Raw genomic sequence first — 19,393 nt, 5'->3', positions numbered from 1 at the left:
CTTTCACAGTGAGAAACAAAATATCTCCTAAATATTAGGGCCTTTATAGACAACTGATGCAGTTTTAATTGTTGGGGGAATTAAGAATACTGTGTGACCAAGGAATATTAACCAACTATCTAGTTAATGGCTTTCTCAGCCAAAAAATTGTCACTTCTTGGTACAAAGATTCTGTCTATTTGCACATTGTTACCACAATGGTTGCTAGAGGCTCAGGAACCATTCAGTAATACCTAGAAGGCAGGTGAGAAGAGCATGCCTCGGCTTGAGAACGGGTTGTTCTCTTTAGTTTTCCATGCTCCGATGAAAAGAGGAACCCTTTTGCTGTTACTGTATTTAATTGAGTGACCACACTAAGCTTGGTTTGGGTTTAAATCATGTAGTCCTGGTGTAACCCTAACTCTGGGAACACCACTGAAGCTCTAATCATCTTACTTTCTTCATTTTTAAGGTAAAGGCTTCAAATAATATGTGCAATCCATGCTATGACATTTTCCTGTGTTTGGAACACTCATGAAAGAGCAAGTGCCTAAGAGTAGCCATTAATGCCTCTACTTTTTTCATTCTTTCTTTTCAACATGTTGCTTCTTATCACATATGATTTCCTTTTTTGTTTTTGTCTTTTGTTTCTTTGTTTGTTTGTTTGTTTGTTTGTTTTGAAGATGGGCTTGTACCAAGGTTTATATGTTCCTGTGGGAGCAAACGAGGGCTTTGTGAAAACTTTTCAAGAACTCTTCCAACAGGGATACATCCCTAGACCTGTAGGCAAGATTTCTGGAAATATTTGCCCTACTCAGAGTACAGTCTATTAAAATAAGTAAACATTTGCACTGAACCAGTCTTCTCCACATGGGACAAAGATTTCAAAAGCAGCCATTCATCATTGTGAACACGATGATGCTATCACATCTCTTGATACAAGTACCTGAGATTCAGCACATGAGGATCAAGCTGCCTAGTGAGTCAAGAGGGTGCCTCTCAGCACTACTATTTTCAGTAGCTTGGAGGAAAACCTTAGACTGGTTCATCAAGAGCCTGTTTTACTAAAGCGTGATTTAAAACAAGCAAGAATTCATTCCCTTCCCCTCAACTCTCCCCCAAGAAACAAAGTACTTTATTGCTGATACTGAAGCAGAAACTTCATGCTTAAGTGCACAGCTTCTCTGTGTTCCTTAAAGTCTTGTGGAGGCAATAGAAGGCCAATGATAGATATTTGGCCATGCAGTGTACTAGTTTCAGGAAGAGAACACTAAGCTTACAGAGTGACTGGTTGATTGTAATTGTAATAAGGAAAAACACCTGATTTTTATCCAAGGAAGTTATCTCATCCTTCAAGGTAACTCTGAAATGACCTGCATAAGACGGAGTCAAACTTTGCATTGTTGGCAGACAAAACAAGAACATACAAGGATGTTCAGAGGCCATGACATAGCCCAGTCAATAAGCATTTTCAACAAATATCAGCCATAGCTGATGTTCTTGTTGATATTCTAACTAGCATCCTACTTAGAGGTAAAGGGAGATGAATTGAAGACTAAAAGAACCATAGGCAAGGCTATACATAGTCCTCTCATGGTACGAGATTTTCTATTAATCTCCAGCACACATGCACACACACACACACACACACACACACACACACACACATACACACACATACACACACATACACACACACACACACACATACACACACACACAGACACACACACACAGACACACACACACAGACACACACACACAATTTGGAGTAGCTGAATTATTGAAGATTAAATACAAAGAAATAAGAACTGGATGTATCAATACATCTTTTATAGAAAATTGCTGTAAGAGCTCATTTTGGGGTGATATTCTTACAGGTGTTTTCACATTAGTTCTATTGTGACATTTTTACAGTAAAAGCTTTTGTTTTAAATGACACAATGATTCCTAATATCTACAATGCTAATTAAGGACAGCTCCTTTACCCTTCTTAATTTGCCTTTATATTTGTTAACTACCATAAACTAGATAGTTTTTAAAAAATTATTTCCCTCATTTCTTGAGCTCAGAAATTGTGGCTGAGTCAGTTCCACAATATATGAGAAGACAGATAGTCAAGTCTTGTGCGTCTCTTATTAGAATATGAGTCCCATCTTGAAGACCCCGAGGCCTAGATTTCATGTAAACTATGTGCTTCCTAATGGGCCACTATATCCAAATAGCACCTCATTGGGAATTAGGACTTTTACAGATGGAATGAAAACTCAGTCAAAAGCAACTTGTTTGTTTGTTTTTGGTTTTGGTTTTGGTTTTTTTGGGTTTTTTTTTTTTTTTTTTTTTGGTAAGAAAGAAAACAAACATTTCTTGGAACTTAGGATTTAAGAGTATCTTATATTTTTAAACTTGAAGCAGTAGCTTAAATGTGAGTGTGAATGTTACAGAGAGGATTAGTTAAAAAAAAACTGAGCATGAAATGCACATCAGAACTCTACATATGTTCTTAGTAAAGAGCATACTCTCATCAGATGCATTCATAGCAAGAGTTTGCAGGTATTTGTCTACTGCTATAAATGAGTTTCAAAAACTAGTCAAACACTAAAGCGTGAAGCCACCAAGGTGGGGTTTATGTGTTCTTAGAAGTTCTACTGTCTAAGGATATTCCCTAGAGGTAGAGCACAGTAACTTCTGAGCATGGGAAATTTTCTCCTACTCAAGTGAATTGGAGATAAGGGAATCTGAGGAATAGCATTGTACATCTCCAGCTGGGAGGGAGAAAAAGAAGAGAAGGGCCAAGGCATGATCTTGAGGTCACCCGTAAGATCTTGTGCAAGGCCAGAAACAGGTTGGATAGAAAACAGTCTCTCAGGTGGAGAGCAACGCTGAGAGACAAGAAGCCCTCACTGGCATGTATACTGTATTTCTATTTCCCAAACAAAAACAGCATGGTAGACACCAATTGTTGAAGTTTTCAAGAACCATCATGATACACAGACTCGGCGACTGTCACTGCTACTTACTTGTTGGTTGTTGTTTGGTTGTGTTGTGCTTTGTGTGCTTGTTCATTCGCAAGAAGCTGAAGAGAAAAACCTAGAAATATAAAACTACATTTTCTATTAGAAGAAAATTAAAAAGTGACAGCTGTGTAATAAGGGGATCTAAAACACAACAGCATGCTTCTTTCATACCTTAAAAAACAGTTCTATCCATATCACACAAAAAGCATCCCTAGAGATCTCTGCAGATGATAGCACCATTTGGGTTCATTCCCAGAGAAATATTTTGTGAGTTTATTCTTCCATTAATATGACTTAAAGTAAATAAAATAGGAATTTCTTTTCATTTGTGGAATACCTTAAGATATCTGTAAAGCTTACTTAAACATATAACATATGAACATATGTAAATATATATTTTTCAAAGCAATTACTACCTGGAAAATGTAACAACATGGATAGTTATGATTCAAACACGACAAATATGTGCAAAAATTTCATATGTTAATGGCTTGACCCTGAAAGCAACAGTGTTCAGATGAGGGGTCTTTCTACTGCTCAGACTTCATCAGTGGGTTAATGAAGTGATGAGTTCATGCTTTCCATGTGTGTGTGGTTGTGGTGCGGGGAGGCAGCGGTTGTTTAAAAGGATAGCTGGCTCCCTGCTTCCTAGCTGCAAGGAAGTAAGGATTTCTCAGGATATTGAATGAAAAGAAATATTGATTAACTCAGCCAATTAATCTGTAAATAAATATAGTTATTGAATGAAGGTGTATGCTTAGTTAATTATCTTTCATTAACATGTATTAGATAGATGTAGGATTTTTAATATTTGTGAAAGAGAGGAAACCATGATCTAGACTGAGATGATATCTTTTTAATTAATTATTCATACAGGCACACACTGAGTATACTTCCAATTTGAATGATTTTAAGTATAAATCATAAGTTTATAACAACTGATTTTGTATGTTTTGTACATTTTCATCTCATAATCCCTAACTTAGCTTCAATGTATTTACACTGGACTCTGTCTTTTGATAAACCATGAGCACGTGAACAAATGTCCTCCCATAGGATACTGAGTATATCATTTGCATTATACTCATAATTCACTACCTACTTCTTAGCACATTGCATTAAATATATCTAAGGCTACAGCTGTATTAACACTTGAATTTATTCAAATAATTTGAAAGTGCCTTTAATAAATCAGAGTATATTTAGAGTTTAACACACTTAGGAAACATGGACTTACTAAGAAGGCTAGAAAGTCTATATTAATTCTTCCTTTTGTAAATTTCTTGAACAGGCTTTACCTTTGTTTTAAATTCTGGACAGAATGAGTACTATTTGACAATAATAATTAGAATCACTTTATAAATCTTAAGTACCATAGAACAAATGGAAGAGCCTAAATGTTCACAACTCAATGAATTTGTACTCAATATTTCACTGGAAATAAAAATAGGATATAAAAAAGCTGTGAAATGTCTAATATCTAATTTCATTGTAAAATTTCTTTATAATGAGTATCTTGTTGTAGAGTTAGTAAATGAGCATGAAACCAGTAAATACCAGCTGCAGGGGTGTGGTCACTTTCCAAACACTTAGTAATTAATAACTCATAAAATTATTTATAGTATAATTTTTATTCTGTCATCACTAAATAATATTTAAACATGGTAATAACTCAAATAAAAATGAAATCTCTGCTGTTAAAATTAAAGGATCAAAAATCCCTTTTCAGGAGCTGAGGAGATTTCTGAGCAGTTAGGAGCACATGTTGCTCCTACAGATGACCCCAGCTCCATTTTCAGCTCACAACTTTCTTCACTCCAGCTCCAGATTACTTGATGCTGCTGACCTACATAGGACATGACACCCTTGACGTGGTGATGTGAATCACTTTGTTCATTTTGGTTTTTGTTTAGTTAAGACACCCAGATATGTCTCTAGGCAATGCCATGTACCCCGTCTTGTTAAGGGTTGGATATCCCCCTAAGTAAGCAACGTGTGTACATGAAGCTCAGAGACTGCAGCTTGGCTTTGATGGTTGGGTTGGTCTAAGTTATGTGTCTTCACACCACAATTGTTTTGAAATTCTACCTTATATATTATTCTAAGTTTAGCACAATATAGAGAATTGTGTCCCATTTCATTATGTATGAGATTTTGTTTTCAGTATTTAATTAGTTTGAGGTCTCACTCTATACTGTAAGCTAGCTCCAAATTCATTATGCAGCATGGCTAGCCTTGAGATCTTCCAGCTTTGACCTCTCTAATGTAGGGATTATGGCAGACATAATATTACCATATGTGGTTAGAAGGTTATATATTGTATTATATTTTTCATTTATGGTGGTGCCAGAGTTTGAAATTTATACATGCTAAGCAAGTGCTTTACTACATATTTTATTCTTCTACCTTATTCTTTAATACTCTTAACTTTGATAATGCAGTGCTTTAGTGGTCCTATACTAACTGTATTGCTTCTGTAGATGCACTTTAACCTTTATTTAAATTATTATATTTTTAAACCATTTGGAGCTTTGTACATGAACATTTCATCTGTATTACTCTATTTTTCTAAGTTCTGTAGCTTCCCTCTCCTTCCCATTGGTAAATTGTGCTGAAATACTAGTACTCTCTGCATCTCACTTTTATTTTAAATTGCCCTATCAGACTAAAACTTGTCACATGTAGCTTTAACAGCACATTAGTGTCCAAGTCAGCATATATAGAAAAATATAAAGCATATGTATTATTTAGGACAATTATTTTTAAACTACATAATCTGTTAGTAATAAAAAGGCATGTGACCTTAATGATACTTAGTACATTGTCTTTTTTTTTTTTTCCTGCTCATACAAAGAGCAGGAAACCATCCTTAATTGTTCTGTGCATCATGCACAGCTTATACCCTTATAATGTTAGGACAGCATAATGTTTGTGAGAAATTGTATGCTTTCAGAACAAAAGAACCAGACACTGATATTGGATCAGACCTGACAAGATGCATTCCTCTCAGCATGCTGGACACTGACATCCTGCATCCTTCATATTCCAGCACCAAGTGCTTCAGTTGCTGTTCCTCATCAGAACAGGACAGCGCCCAGGACACCTTCAAAGAAAGCTTCCAATCCCAATTGGTCCAGCATTACAGACTGTCCCCCACAGGACAGCCTGGACTTTCTCAACATTTAGAAACTGGATGACAAGTGCTCAACCACTATTTCCCAAATTTTATTTGGGCCCTTACAAAAATACTATTCATCCCAAATCATCTAGAAGAAACCTTAAGAGAACGATGTCCCATTTCCTTTAACGGGGGTTGGGTGGGTTTTTGGTTGATTTCTTGGGCTATAAAGGATTATTATCAATGGTGGTTGAACTCTTGGCCTTGCCCTGGCTAGGCAAGTGTATATCTGGGCTACAACTTCATAAATAGATAAATGTATACAAATATATAAATGCACACATATGTACCTATAGTGGGTGGGATTTTCTGTGTAGCCTTGTGTTTATTATCTTCCTGCTTCTACCTCAGAGCATGTGGGCTTATAGGAGTTCACCACCATACCTGCTTTCTAATAATTTTTTCTGAGACATAACCTGACAGTAGTAATTCTGACTCGTTGCTCTCACATTGCTCTTTTTAGTGAGCTATTAAACAGCTGGTAGAGATGTGCTTGGGAAAGGCTGCAGAACTACTGAGCGTACCCAGGACTTCCTGAGTTTTTCTGCTTGTTTTCAACTTGGTTGTTCTGTAGCAAATCTCCTTGTACCCTTCTAGTGTTCTCGTTTCAACATTAGATAACAAGTCTGTAGTGGATGTAAACATGTTTTTGTTTTGATCCCAAGTGTGGGATGTGGAACAGACTCATGTAATGGTGTGCAGTGTTTTTCTGCTGAAAACAGACGTGATAGAAGAGGCAATGTTTGTCCTCTGGAATAGGAACTGCCTCTTGCTGGGGCGTGGTCTTTGCCAACTGATAAACACCCTAGTATGGACTCTCAGTCCAAAACAAGAGGCAGGGCTTTTGGTCCTAGCTGTTCATCACTTCACTTCAAGATGTTCCTAGAGAGAGCTGCTCCAGCGAATGCTCTGTGGCTCTAGGTTTCTGTTGCTGCTCCAGGCTCTGGCTGCTACTCCAGGTTCGAGAAGCTGAGGTTGCAGTCACCTTCGCTGATTTGCTGGTTTGCTGTTTAACTGGTTTATTGGAATCCTGGTGACTATGCCAGTGGAATCACTCCAAGGAACTGAGTCTAAAAAGGCTCTATGTCTTCTGTTCCTATTAACCTCTTTTCTCTCATATCTAGGGTAGGTTGGTTGAAAGGGAGGTATAAGCATTAAAGAAGCCCAAATAAAGTAGGTTTGAAAAAGTCCAAAGCCTACACTAGCCCATGTCTATGTCAATTGATCTCAGTGAAAGACACCTAATTATTATAGGTATTTAAATGTTTTATGTAGATAACTTTATTTACAAGTGGATTTTAATGGTTATAATGAGTTATCATCTTTCCTTGGGTGAACGTTCATAGAAACAAGAACTAGTTGATTTGTATAATAATTATATTACTGTTAGGTAAAATGAAAAAAAAAACCTCACTTAATATATTAAGTTGAAATATTCACTGCTCAACTCATATGTGTTAATTATATGAATGAGCAAAAATTATGTCTGCTATAGTGACCATCAAGGATCAGACAACAAAAGGAAAATTTTGAACACAGTTAGACAACTATCATGACTAAATTCTATTTTCTGCATTGGAAGTTTAAGGGTAGTTCAGCATCATCAATCCATTGCCATTGTCCTTTGTAATGTGTAGGTGTAAGCAAGCTAGTTTTAGAAAGAAATCATGATTGTCTTGAGGGTTTGGTTTTAACAAATGGTAAGTGGGCGAGCACCTCCTAATCACTACGTGATCAGTTGCCTCCAGGTGTCAGATCTGTGTGTTCATTCTCCTTCCCTTCCCTTGAGTTGCTGCTAAGTCTGCACCAGACTCTTCTAAGAAATAAACAGCTTTGGATTCAGTGATCCAAGGCTTCTTTTCTCCTTAAAAGAATTACATGTCAGCTACCTATAGTTTTGTCTAGTTATGTGGATTCAAAACAGACGAAGAATTCTTACATCAGCTGGTTTAAACAGCCTTCGAACGATTTAGCATTATTTCCCAGTGGGTTTGTAACTACTCACTCTCCAGGACCTTTGGGAAGATGATTTGTATTCATAGATGCCAAAACCTAGGTAATAGAGTTATAAATTATGCCTTCCATAAATCAAAGTCAAGCCAACCATCATGAATGATACAAGAGAAGCTCACTGAATTTAGATTTTAAATAACCAGGAGAGACCCAGGATCCCTTTCCTCAAAAGTGGTTTACTTCTGATAGGTTGGCAAGCAATAGTACTAAGACTTCACTTCATTTGTGTTCACAAAGCTCATCTTGTGTTTAGCATTTTCAATGCCTATATTCTGTTAGAAATTAGTTGAATGAATCAGTGATAGCTACTATGGACTTCAGATCTTTTCAGTCACAACATCTGTATTTTTATCCATGTTCCAGCAATGTTGTGTCATAATCCTAGGAGAAAAACACAGTTTGTGTGTGAGTGTGCATGTGTGCACACATGTGTGTGTGTGTGTTTGTGTATGTGTGTGTGAATACTGTGATATAATTGCATGTGCATGACTCCTCCTGTAGTAACTGTGCACCTCACACCATCAGCATTTGTTTAATCATTGCATAAGGGAGCGAAATGAGAACCTATGAAGCTCTCTTCCCTCAATGCAGAGTAGATAAAGTTTCTGGTCAATCAGCTTCTAATAGAGAAATCTGTGATATTTCTGCCTGGGATGTCTTGAGATGACTCAATAAGAAAAATAATAATTAAAAACCCACAACTTTAATGTCCAAATATGAGAAATGGAATTAAAGCCTCAGCATTCAAGTAAATACCCAGGAGGTGTTGTGGCTGCCTGCATTTTCAAGCCCTCAAAAATTAGGGACACAGGGTTCCTGAAGCAAGAAATTCATTCTGTATGCAAATATGTTAGGAATATCTTAAATCTGAAAACTGTTAATCCTATCTGCAAGTATAGCAGAGTATAGTAATAATGTCAGAGGTTGGTTCTCTCCCATGGGGTGGGTCTTGGGTAGGGCCAGGCATTGGTTGGACATTTCCTCAATCTCTGCTCTATCTTTATCCCTGCACATCTTGTAGGCAGGGTGAATTTTGAGTTGAAGTTTTTGTGAGTGGGTTGGTTTTCTCCTCTCTCTGCTATAAGAGACTTGTCTACTTAGAGGGTGTCCCCTTCAATCTCTATGGGTCCTGCAACTAGGAGTCGCTGGATAGAGTCCCTCTCATATCCCCCTGGGAGCCTGCCCTGACTTAGGTCTCCAGTTTGTCAAAGAGATGTCCCCACCCACAGTTTCTTTTTTCTCTACAGGCCTTCTTTCAAGTATGTTCATAGTAGCCTTATTCATTATAGTCAGAATCTAGAAACAACCTAGATGTCCTTCAACCGAAGAATGGATAAAGAAGCTGTGGGTACATTTACACAATGGAATACTACTCAGCTATTAAAAACAAAAAAAAAATTATAAAATTGGCAGGCAAATGGATGGAACTAGAAAACATCATCCTGATTGAAGTAACCAGACCCAGAAAGACACACATGGTATGTGCTCACTTATAAGTGGATTTTAGCCCTATAGTACAGGATAAACATTCTACAATGCACAGACCCAAAGAAGGTAAGTAGCAAGGAGCATCCAAGATAGGATGCTTAAATATCACTCACAATGGGAAAGAGAATAGACAGAGGTATTGGCTGAAGAGAGGGAACAAGGTAGGAGAGGAAACACAGAGAGATATGAGGGCAGAGATCAGACTCTCAGTATTAATAAATGTATTCATTATAAGAAAGACCACTTACAAATGTGGGTAGCTCAGCTCAGGTAAACATTATTTCTAGACAAAAGCAAAAAACACACATAACAGCCACTTCTTTAGAAGACTGCCATGTTTGTTTCAGAATTCACAAAAGAAACAATAAGGCTGAGAGGATGGCTCAATAGGAAACCAAAACCAAAATCAGAAACAAAACTCTCAGCAGGTAAGTAAATGCCTGGGAAGTTATGTGGCTGCCCATATTCCCGTTTCTGTGTTTGAGGCCAGCCTGTTCTACAGAGTGAGTTCCAAGACAGCCAAGACTACACAGAGAAATTCTGGATCAAACAACCAAAAACAAACAAAACAAAGCAAAAACCCATTGTGAAGAACTTTCATACTCATAGCTTAGATATGTTCAAATAAATGATTTTATTAGATTGTTTTTAAATACCATGAATCAAGCATTCTGCTGGTGCCATATTTAGAAAATGCCTATAATATAATCTTTGATGAGCTAATAATCTTGTTTGTAACTTTTAACATGACATAGTACCTTTATTATACCATGTATTTTTATTATCTAGAGAAGTATATAACACACAGTAGATATGGATGGAAAACGGTTGATAGCCAAGTTTCTGATGAACAGGGAAAGAGAATCCTGATTTGTATATTTTCTAATTTCCTTAGCATAAATATTTGTCATAAATGTTGTGCTTTGTATTATATATGGCATAAATATCCTATCATGACTGTTTTAAATCTAATGGTATTGTATATGGTAATTAAAAAAACACAAGTCCAATAGCTGCATCAGTGTTAAATAGATCCAACATCAAACAAATACTTGCATAATGACTATAAACACTACAACAATTACTATAAGGAAGTTTGGCTAAGCATTTGGAAGAGCACAAAGAAAAGCTAGGTCTTTTGCAAGGAAGGACCTAAACATACAGAAGTCTTTGTTGATGGTATGACCCTGGATATCTCTTCTGGAGATGTGCTTAGTGATTCTCAATATGAAAAAACAGTCACATTTTTGGAGTAAGAATACTCTTAGCTCTACAATCCACAGGCTGTCTTTTTAGATAAGAACAATTATTCAAATTGTCAAGTACAGCTACATGAGCATTGAAGAAGTCCTCCATGGACATTAATGGTATTATTTAAGATAGAGAGATCAGCAGACACAGAGGCAGTAGGGTATGAAGAGAAAGGGAGTTTTAAGGAAGTTCATGGAGTTTATGATAACAGAAGATAAGTGTACAGTGGTTTAACAAGAGGAACGATGAGGTTAAAATAGAAAATCAGGGTTAGACTAAAGAATGTGGGTGTTCTAAGCCCTAGAGGATGATATGGAGGACTTGAAAATGGCTTGTGGAAAGGTTGGCCTCCTATTCATCTCTTGTTGCAGCAGTATTGTTGATGTTAAGTGGTGACATCAGAGACAAGACATACATTTGAATGTTGTTGCAAGAATGTGGCCTAGAATTCCATTCACCATGATCCAGGAATGCATGGTATACCCTAGATCTTAACAGTCTCTATGAATGTGTAATTAAAGGACTGGGGGTTGTAAAATGAAAGTTCTGATTATTTTTAAGAAAGCGTTCATCCTCATGTTATCTGGAATATAAGAGCAATAAGCAAAGAGATTGTCATGAAGGGTTTATAGACACATTGTTCTTTTTTAAGATTTATTTTCATAATTGTGAGTGTGTGTGTCTATGTAGGTATATATGTACATGTGCATGATAATGCCCACAGAGGCTCAAAGATACTGGATTTTCTGGAACCGAAGTCACAGGTGTTTGTGAATCACACATTCTTGGTGCTTAGAATTAAACATCAGTTCTCTGCAAGAGCAGCAAGTTCTCTTGGCTGCTGAGTGGTATTTCCAGCCCCACTTATGAGTTATTTGAACACAGGATTTGTGTATCTTTCTGATGTTCCGTGTTTTACTATCCATAATATTCCATCATATTGGTTTGTCATGATTAAGTGGACAACATTTTGCAGGCTCTAAATTGCCCAATGCCTCATAGTCAATATGGAAAATGGCGTAACACAAGTAAACAAAACAAGTGTGGGAAACTTACAAGTGTGGGAAACATTGTTAAACTTATTTACATATATTTGCATCTGTAGAGTCATAGCCATACTTAGTTCAGATCAGTGCAGAGGGAATGGAATAAACACACTGTCCAATAGTCATAGAAACGTAGAGTAGCTCACGGATGTGGAACTTGACTTTATAATGTATGAATTAGCAGCTTTCCTTATTTGGAAACTTTTCATACTCTATAGAAGCAAATATTAGCTGAGTAATAACTCATAAATCACTGTACTTTGACTGAGCTTAATGATGAACATAGAGTAATTCCCATATACTAATACCTCGAAACGTACTACGTAACAGTACTTTTTCATAAAAATGGGAGAATTTATAAAAGTAAGTTTCTGTTAAAGGAGGCATTTGGGTGATAGATTTTCTGAAAAGGTCTAACTTAATAATACTATCATTTTAGTTATACACATGAGTGAATAAAAGTCTTCAGTGGCATAAAATTATACGTTAATGTCTTTGAGGATTTATTTTTCCTTTTGAAGGCCTGCTGGTTTCTGTTTGAGCAGGATGGCTGCAGGGCTCTAAGGGAGATAGTTGATTAAGCATGTCAGAACTCAGTAGTAGGTAATCACAAAGACAAATACTGGGATATAGTAATCAGCATTTTTAGAATTTTTTAATTCTGAAACTGATCACATAACAAATTAAATTTCTGTGTTTTAGCCATTGTTGGATCATTGATACTGATATTTTATTACAGATTTAAGAGCATGAAACCTCAGGGTGTGAAAGCTGCTGGAATTCCTATCAGAGTGCTCACTCTGGCAGCCCCATAAAATACCAGCAAATAGTGAGTCTTGCCAAGTCCTGCCAAGAAGAAGAGCAAAAGCACTGACAAGAGATCCAGAATCTCAGCATCTCAAGCCAGGCTCAGCCCTCTGAGCTGGCCAATAACCACGAAAGTGCCCATCTCCTTCTAGAACTCCGCCTCAAAGAAATCCACTGTTCTCCCCAATATTTCCTTGATGAAATCATGCTGTATCTCTCCTACATTATGATTTTCCTTTCTTCTTCATCACCCATTTAGCATATAGAGACATGTCAATGCCATGCTTTTAAAACAAAAGCAGACCACAATTTTCCAGCTACTATCAAATTTTCTTTTATAATGGAAAATGGGAATAATATGGTAGGTTGTTTAGCTGGAGAGAGAGAGCTAGGAACTACAGTAATGATCTCTATGCAAGATACATCCACTGATGTACTAGGGGCACAAATGTCATGTAGGTTACCAACTGATTTATTATTGGGTTTAATGTCCACTCCACAAGAAGGAAATAGCACTGTATATAAACCTGGCTAAGAACTCATGTTTGGGGAGATCACAGGTCCCATAGTTGATCCCAGTGCTCTAATTCTGCTGTATGGATATAGTATGGAACTGCTTTCTAAACTTACATGTGTATGCCCATAGATTAGCAGCTCTTGAGGCGACCAACAATCAGAACAGTATTTACAACCATGTAAAACAGTTGAAGGGAGGATTCATATCTTAACAGAATGACAAAGTGTGTCCTTCCTACTTATAGACAGACATCTCTAAGAGAGGAAGTAATGCTGTATCTCTCTTCTGCAGTGAACGGCAGTTAACACAGAAACTTGCAGCTAATGGCACTGCAGATAGAACTGGAGTGGTCAGCCACAAACAGAACATATATTTAATACTCCTCAAAAATTAGGGACCATCTGGAAGAGGGATTGTAAAGATTTTAAGAGCCAGAGGTCAGGAATGACTAGATGAAAACAGTGTCTTCTGAACATGATGGAACAAATGATGAACTTGTGAACTCACAGCAGCTGAGTAGTTGCAGGCACAAGGACTTCACAAGCCAGTCAACAAACTGGCATGGACTGTGGGGGTACAGATGAGCTCCCACCCCTCACTGAGGAGCGACTGAAGTAGCTGTTGGCTTCTGTGGGAAGAAGAGCCAGGTCTTTTTAAGGATATGACCCATGATAATATTGACCACGCTTCACTGGATGACACCATATCATGCATCTATGGGCAACATAAATAAGACTGGGTGGGTTATTTAAAAAACAGAAAAAAGAGGACACACTATGTAAGGACATAATAGAGTGGAACTAAGAGAACATAAGGGGAAGAGTGGTAGGTGAATATGATCAAAATAAATTTTATAAAATTCTCAAAGAATTACTGTATATATAGAGTTTGGAATATACTCACTGTATAAGACTAACCTTCTTCCAACACGCACCCTGTACAGTAGACTTGGGCTGCAAACTCAATATTGTAACTGGAAAAGTTAAAGTTAGAAGCCATCTTATACTCTGGAAATATTGTAATAAAAATATTATTTTTGGGTAAGGGGAAAATGGGAGGGAGGGAAGAATGGGAGGATACAAGGGACGGGATAACCATTGAGATGTAACAAGAATAAATTAATAATAAAAAAAATGGAAAAAAAATAAAAAATAAAAAAAATAAAAAATAAAAAAATAAAAAAATAAATATTCACCATTTGTATGTGATGAGGACTCACCTACATACACTATATAGAAATGTACTTCACTATTTCACATATCATTTATTATAAATAGCCAGTTCCATTTTTATTTTATTAAAAAGAAGCTTTGTATACTTTCAAAAAAAAATATTATTTTTAAAATATTCTCAAAAGGGCATCTATAAATAGTATCTTCACCTTTTTCCTACAACAGACTCTCTCTCTCTCTCTCTCTCTCTCTCTCTCTCTCTCTCTCTCTCTCTCTCTCTCTCTGTATGTGTGTGTGTGTGTGCGCGCACGTGCATGCACATGTGTTCATGTACATGTATGTGTGTAGATACTAGGTGCAAAATTGATTTTTTTCCTTAGTTACTTGCAGGCTTTTTACTTTTTCAAACCTACTTCATTTGGGGTTCTTTAATGCCTATACCTCCCTTCCAACTGACCTACCCTACATAGGAGAGAAAAGAGGTTAATGGGAACAGGAGAAGTAGACATTTTCAGACTGAGTTCCTTGGAGTGATTCCACTGATGTAGACAGACATGTTAAACAGCAAATCAACAAAGGTGACTGCAACCACAGCAGCCAGAACCCAGAGCAGTAGCCGCACCCTCGAAGCATTCTCTGGAGCAATTCTCTCTAGAAGCGTCTCAAAGCAGAGCAATAAATAACCAGACAATAAGAAGCAATGCCAGAACCAGAAAGCCAAAAAAGCCAAGTCTCTTGTTTCGGGCAATACCCAATATCACACACACACACACACACACACACACACACACACACACACACAAACTTAATAAAATTTAATAATGAGGTAAAAGTCTGAATACATATTCTGCAAAGAAGTCATACAACAAGCCAATAAATATATGGAAAAAACTCAATAGCTGTAGTCATTATGGGAAGTCTCAGCCAAACTATGTAATCTATGTCCTCATCCCAGTAAGACTGGCTACTATACAAAAACAGAAGGAACGTAAGCAAATTCACTTACACTGAGAATGTAAATTAGTGCATCCATTATGGAAAACAGTGTTTACAGTGTATAAATCCCTTTAAAAACTAAAAACATCAACCATATGATCCTACAACCTTACTACTTGATAAGTATCCAAAGGAAATTCATCATTACATCACAGATATTTATATGCTCATGTTTAGTGCAGCATTGATTACAAGAGCCAAGATAGGTAATCAACCAAGATATATATTGTTAGACAAATGAACTAAAAAGAAACTATATTCATAATGGTATATCACTCGGTCACAATGAAAATTCATCATTTACAAAGTAGTTAAACTAGATGTCATTGTGTTAAATAAAATTACCAGGTAAAGATCAACATCACATGCTCTCACTTATTTGTGGAAGCTAAAATGTCTGTGTCTTAGGAGAATAGAGCGGAGTGGTGATTATTGGAGACGTAAAAAGACAAAGGGCAGTGACTGGGCAGAAAGAAATTAGAGCCCAGAATAGTCACATAAAAGGAATTTTCTCAGGCTTTTCACAGCACTTCTGCCTACAACAATCAGTATTTCAAATTACTGGAAAAATAAAAATATTCCAACACTTAGAATGACTAATATTTGAAGGAATAGAAGTGATCACTACCATGGGGAGTGTAGTTTCTGGCTCTAAATAACTGCTGACTCTACCTACTCTATTCATACTGCAACTGCCAAGTCAAATTTCTAATTGGTTTTAATTTTGTTTTTGTTTTTTGTTGATATAATACATACACATCTGAATGTATACTTCTGGATGTATACAAGGAGTAATGATTAAATCAGGATAGTGCCCAAAAAGGATTTGGGTTTTATTATGATATGATATAAGATTTTAATATGGCCATGTGCATCTACAATTCTAATAAATATATCATGTGACATCCTTTCTATTCCCAGGAAAAAGTCATTTCTCAGTCTATGCCAAGTGGGCATTGCTGAATTAATGGTGCTTTTCACATGTCTAACCAAGGCACATAGGAATTCTTTGACCTCAAAATACACCAAAATCTGATTGTAAAATAGAGTGTCTCTGGAACAAGCACAGTTTTTTTTTTAAAGCCATTATTTTACCCAATATTGTGTAACTCCAGGCAGGCATAGCATGATCTCAACAATGCTGTTTTGGTTATTATAATTTTGTAGTATGTATTGAACTTAGCTAATCTAATTTTTCCAAAGTACACTTTCCAACTCTCTTGGTCCATCCTTTGTTTTCCTTCTGGGGTAAATTGGCCTTGAGTATTCTAAATTATGTGTACTTTAATACTTATTTTAAGGTTGTTTTTCTTGTTCTTTGAAGAATATCCAGTATGCTGTTGGTGATTATAGAAAACCCATTGATTGTTTAAGTAATATGAGTATTTTAATAATATTCTTCCAATTCATAGAACATGAGGTTATTAAATTTTCAATATAGAAAGAATTCATGTCTTAGCTACACCTCCTCCTAAATAGTTTAAATAGCATCTAAAAGAAGATTTTTATTGGTTCTTTGTGAATTTCACATCAAGCCCCTCAGTTCTACTCATCTCCTCTTCCCCTCATACTCACCTTCCACCCTCGCAACCTTCCCCACAAAAGAGAAGAAAACCTCGTTGTGGAAGCTGTAGCGTCATAGTGTGCCCCACAGTATTATTCCCTTCTGTGCCTTCTTCTTTGCTTACAACTGTTCATTGCAACGAGTCATTCACTGGTCTGGTTCAAGGCCTTTGGCTTCTGCTACTGTAACAATACTGGAAACTCCCTGGGATGCCTCTCAAATATCCTGTTGTTGCCCTGTGTCATGGAGAGCCTGTAGTTTTGGATCTGTAGGACCAGCCCTTCATGTACTCCAGTGGTTTATCAATTGGGTAGATGTTGGGATAGGCCAACTCAAAGCCCTGGATCTGGCCCTGAGAGGTATTTGAGCTATTCAGCCTGCTAAGCTCTCCTGTTCTTATACCCTTGAGGCAGACTCACAAGTAACCCATGCAACCACAAGCAGCTCTACCCTGCTACCTGGATGAGGTGCAGGGTCTGCTTTCCCAAGTGTTGCAGCTGGTGAGAGACATGGCCAGTTCTCCCATTCTCATGACCCTGGGGATAGCTCTCCAGTCTGTGACAGATGGTAAGGGATAAAAGAAAGAAAGAGAGTCTTTCCATTGTCAGCACCACCGCCAAGTAGACAAAAGGTGGCTTCAGCTTGCAGAACCCAGCCTTGGCTCCATTCCACTGCTGTGATCCTCTGTACCCCCTGTAATGGAGAAACACTGCTGGAAATCAAGCTCCAGCTCTTGAGGACATGAAAGTTAAGTTATAGAGGTCTAAGAAAATGTCAAAAGACTTAAGAAAGTGTTTGAAGTTTGGTAAATGCAAGTTAAGAAGATGTTTTGAAATATATAAATGCAAGTTATAGAGCTAAAAGAAAAATATTTAAGACATATGAAAAGGAGTTTCAAATTTCTTTCATTGTTCTATACTATTGTTATAACTTTACAAGATTTCAAAAGTTCAGAATTTTAACATTGATCAGTAGAGTTCTGATAAGCTGATGGAGCACTGACTGCTTATTATTCAGTCTCAAGCTCAATATTTTAATTTCCCTTTGGTTGTCTTCTGAATAGAGACTTAAGGTGCTTTCCATCATGCTAAAAACATGTCAGTCCAACTTGTATATCTAGCCATCTGGGCTGAGAAAGGAATGATTATGCTTTTTAACCCAAATCTATAGCTTTTGCTAGATCTCAAAGACATGAACCTACTCCTGCTGTCTTATAGATACAATTTTAACTTCTGTCCCTAGTCTATATTCGTCTGAGCAGCTTTGCACCTGGCTAACAGACACCATCCAGGGATTATCTGTGGATTGCAAGCTGTTGAGATCTGGACTTTCTGAAAGCTGATGTAAACCAGCCCAGCTGATGTGATTGCTCCCTGTCTCTTCAATTGGATTGGCTAATAAGATGCTTCTGGTAAGTGCCCCACTGCCTAGCCTTTGGCTAGCCTTTCAGCCTTCCTGGGCCCTGATAGCACCGTTCTAATTTCAGGTGGAAATGCTTTTAAAAGATATTATGTTGTCCATTGTCCCACCTAACAGGCAGAAATGCTGAGTAAAAAACAAAACAAAACAAAACAAAAAAAAAAACAAAACAAAACAAAAAAAAACTCTCTGTCATAGGGACAAGTGGCTACCTATTGACATACAAGAAAATAGGCCCTTAGTTCTGTTTCTCCTGGTCATGATTTATGCCCTTCACAAGATATACTTTATTTCATTTTGGCAAAAACTACATTAATGCTGACAAACTTATGGTTTTGAGGGATTTCTCTTATGAAGGGATCTAGTTATGGTGTGTGTGTGTGTGTGTGTGTGAGAGAGAGAGAGAGAGAGAGAGAGAGAGAGAGAGAGAGAGAGAGAGAGAGAGAGAGAGAGCACATGAGAGCTTTTTTCTTCCATGTCCTTTAAACAGGCTGCCTGAAAAAGGTGTGACCCAGATTAGAGGTGGGTCTTTCTAAATCAAAGGATCTGGATTAACTGTTTATCTTCCTACCTCAAAGATCCAGCTCAGAAGAGGATCTTTCCACTTCAAAATATTTAATTAAAATTCCCTCACAGTTGTTCCAATTCATCTGAGTGTTAGTTAATTTTAGGTGTAGAAAAGTTTATGACCAAGAGTAGCCTTCACAAATGTTTAGCAGCATCCTCATCTTCCAAATAATTTAAGTTAGCAGAAACCCAACTGAAAATTTTGGTTTGGTTTGGTTTTTTGTTTTGGACAAAATGTCTTAATATATGTTGCAGGGGGAAAGGGGTCAATAACATCCAGGTTGAGAACCAATGGATCAGGATCATAGCCCAATCCATTCTTAGATTTGCCTCCATCTGGAATTTTTAAGATTCTATAGAATAGAATAGAATTTCTCTT

The 19,393-nt window shown here is 37.0% G+C and overlaps 1 protein-coding gene across 1 annotated transcript in view; it reads left to right on the top strand.

Annotated features, from left to right (window-relative positions):
- The window catches only part of MACC1 (MET transcriptional regulator MACC1), a 355,671-nt gene that overhangs the window by 221,025 nt on the left and 115,253 nt on the right, over positions 1–19,393 (top strand). The gene's annotated exons all lie outside the window — the stretch shown is intronic.

This window comes from Acomys minous (genome assembly GCF_964271855.1).
Source record: "Acomys minous genome assembly, chromosome: 8".
Lineage (NCBI taxonomy): Eukaryota > Metazoa > Chordata > Mammalia > Rodentia > Muridae > Acomys > Acomys minous.
This window is presented reverse-complemented; position numbering and strand designations above follow the sequence as displayed.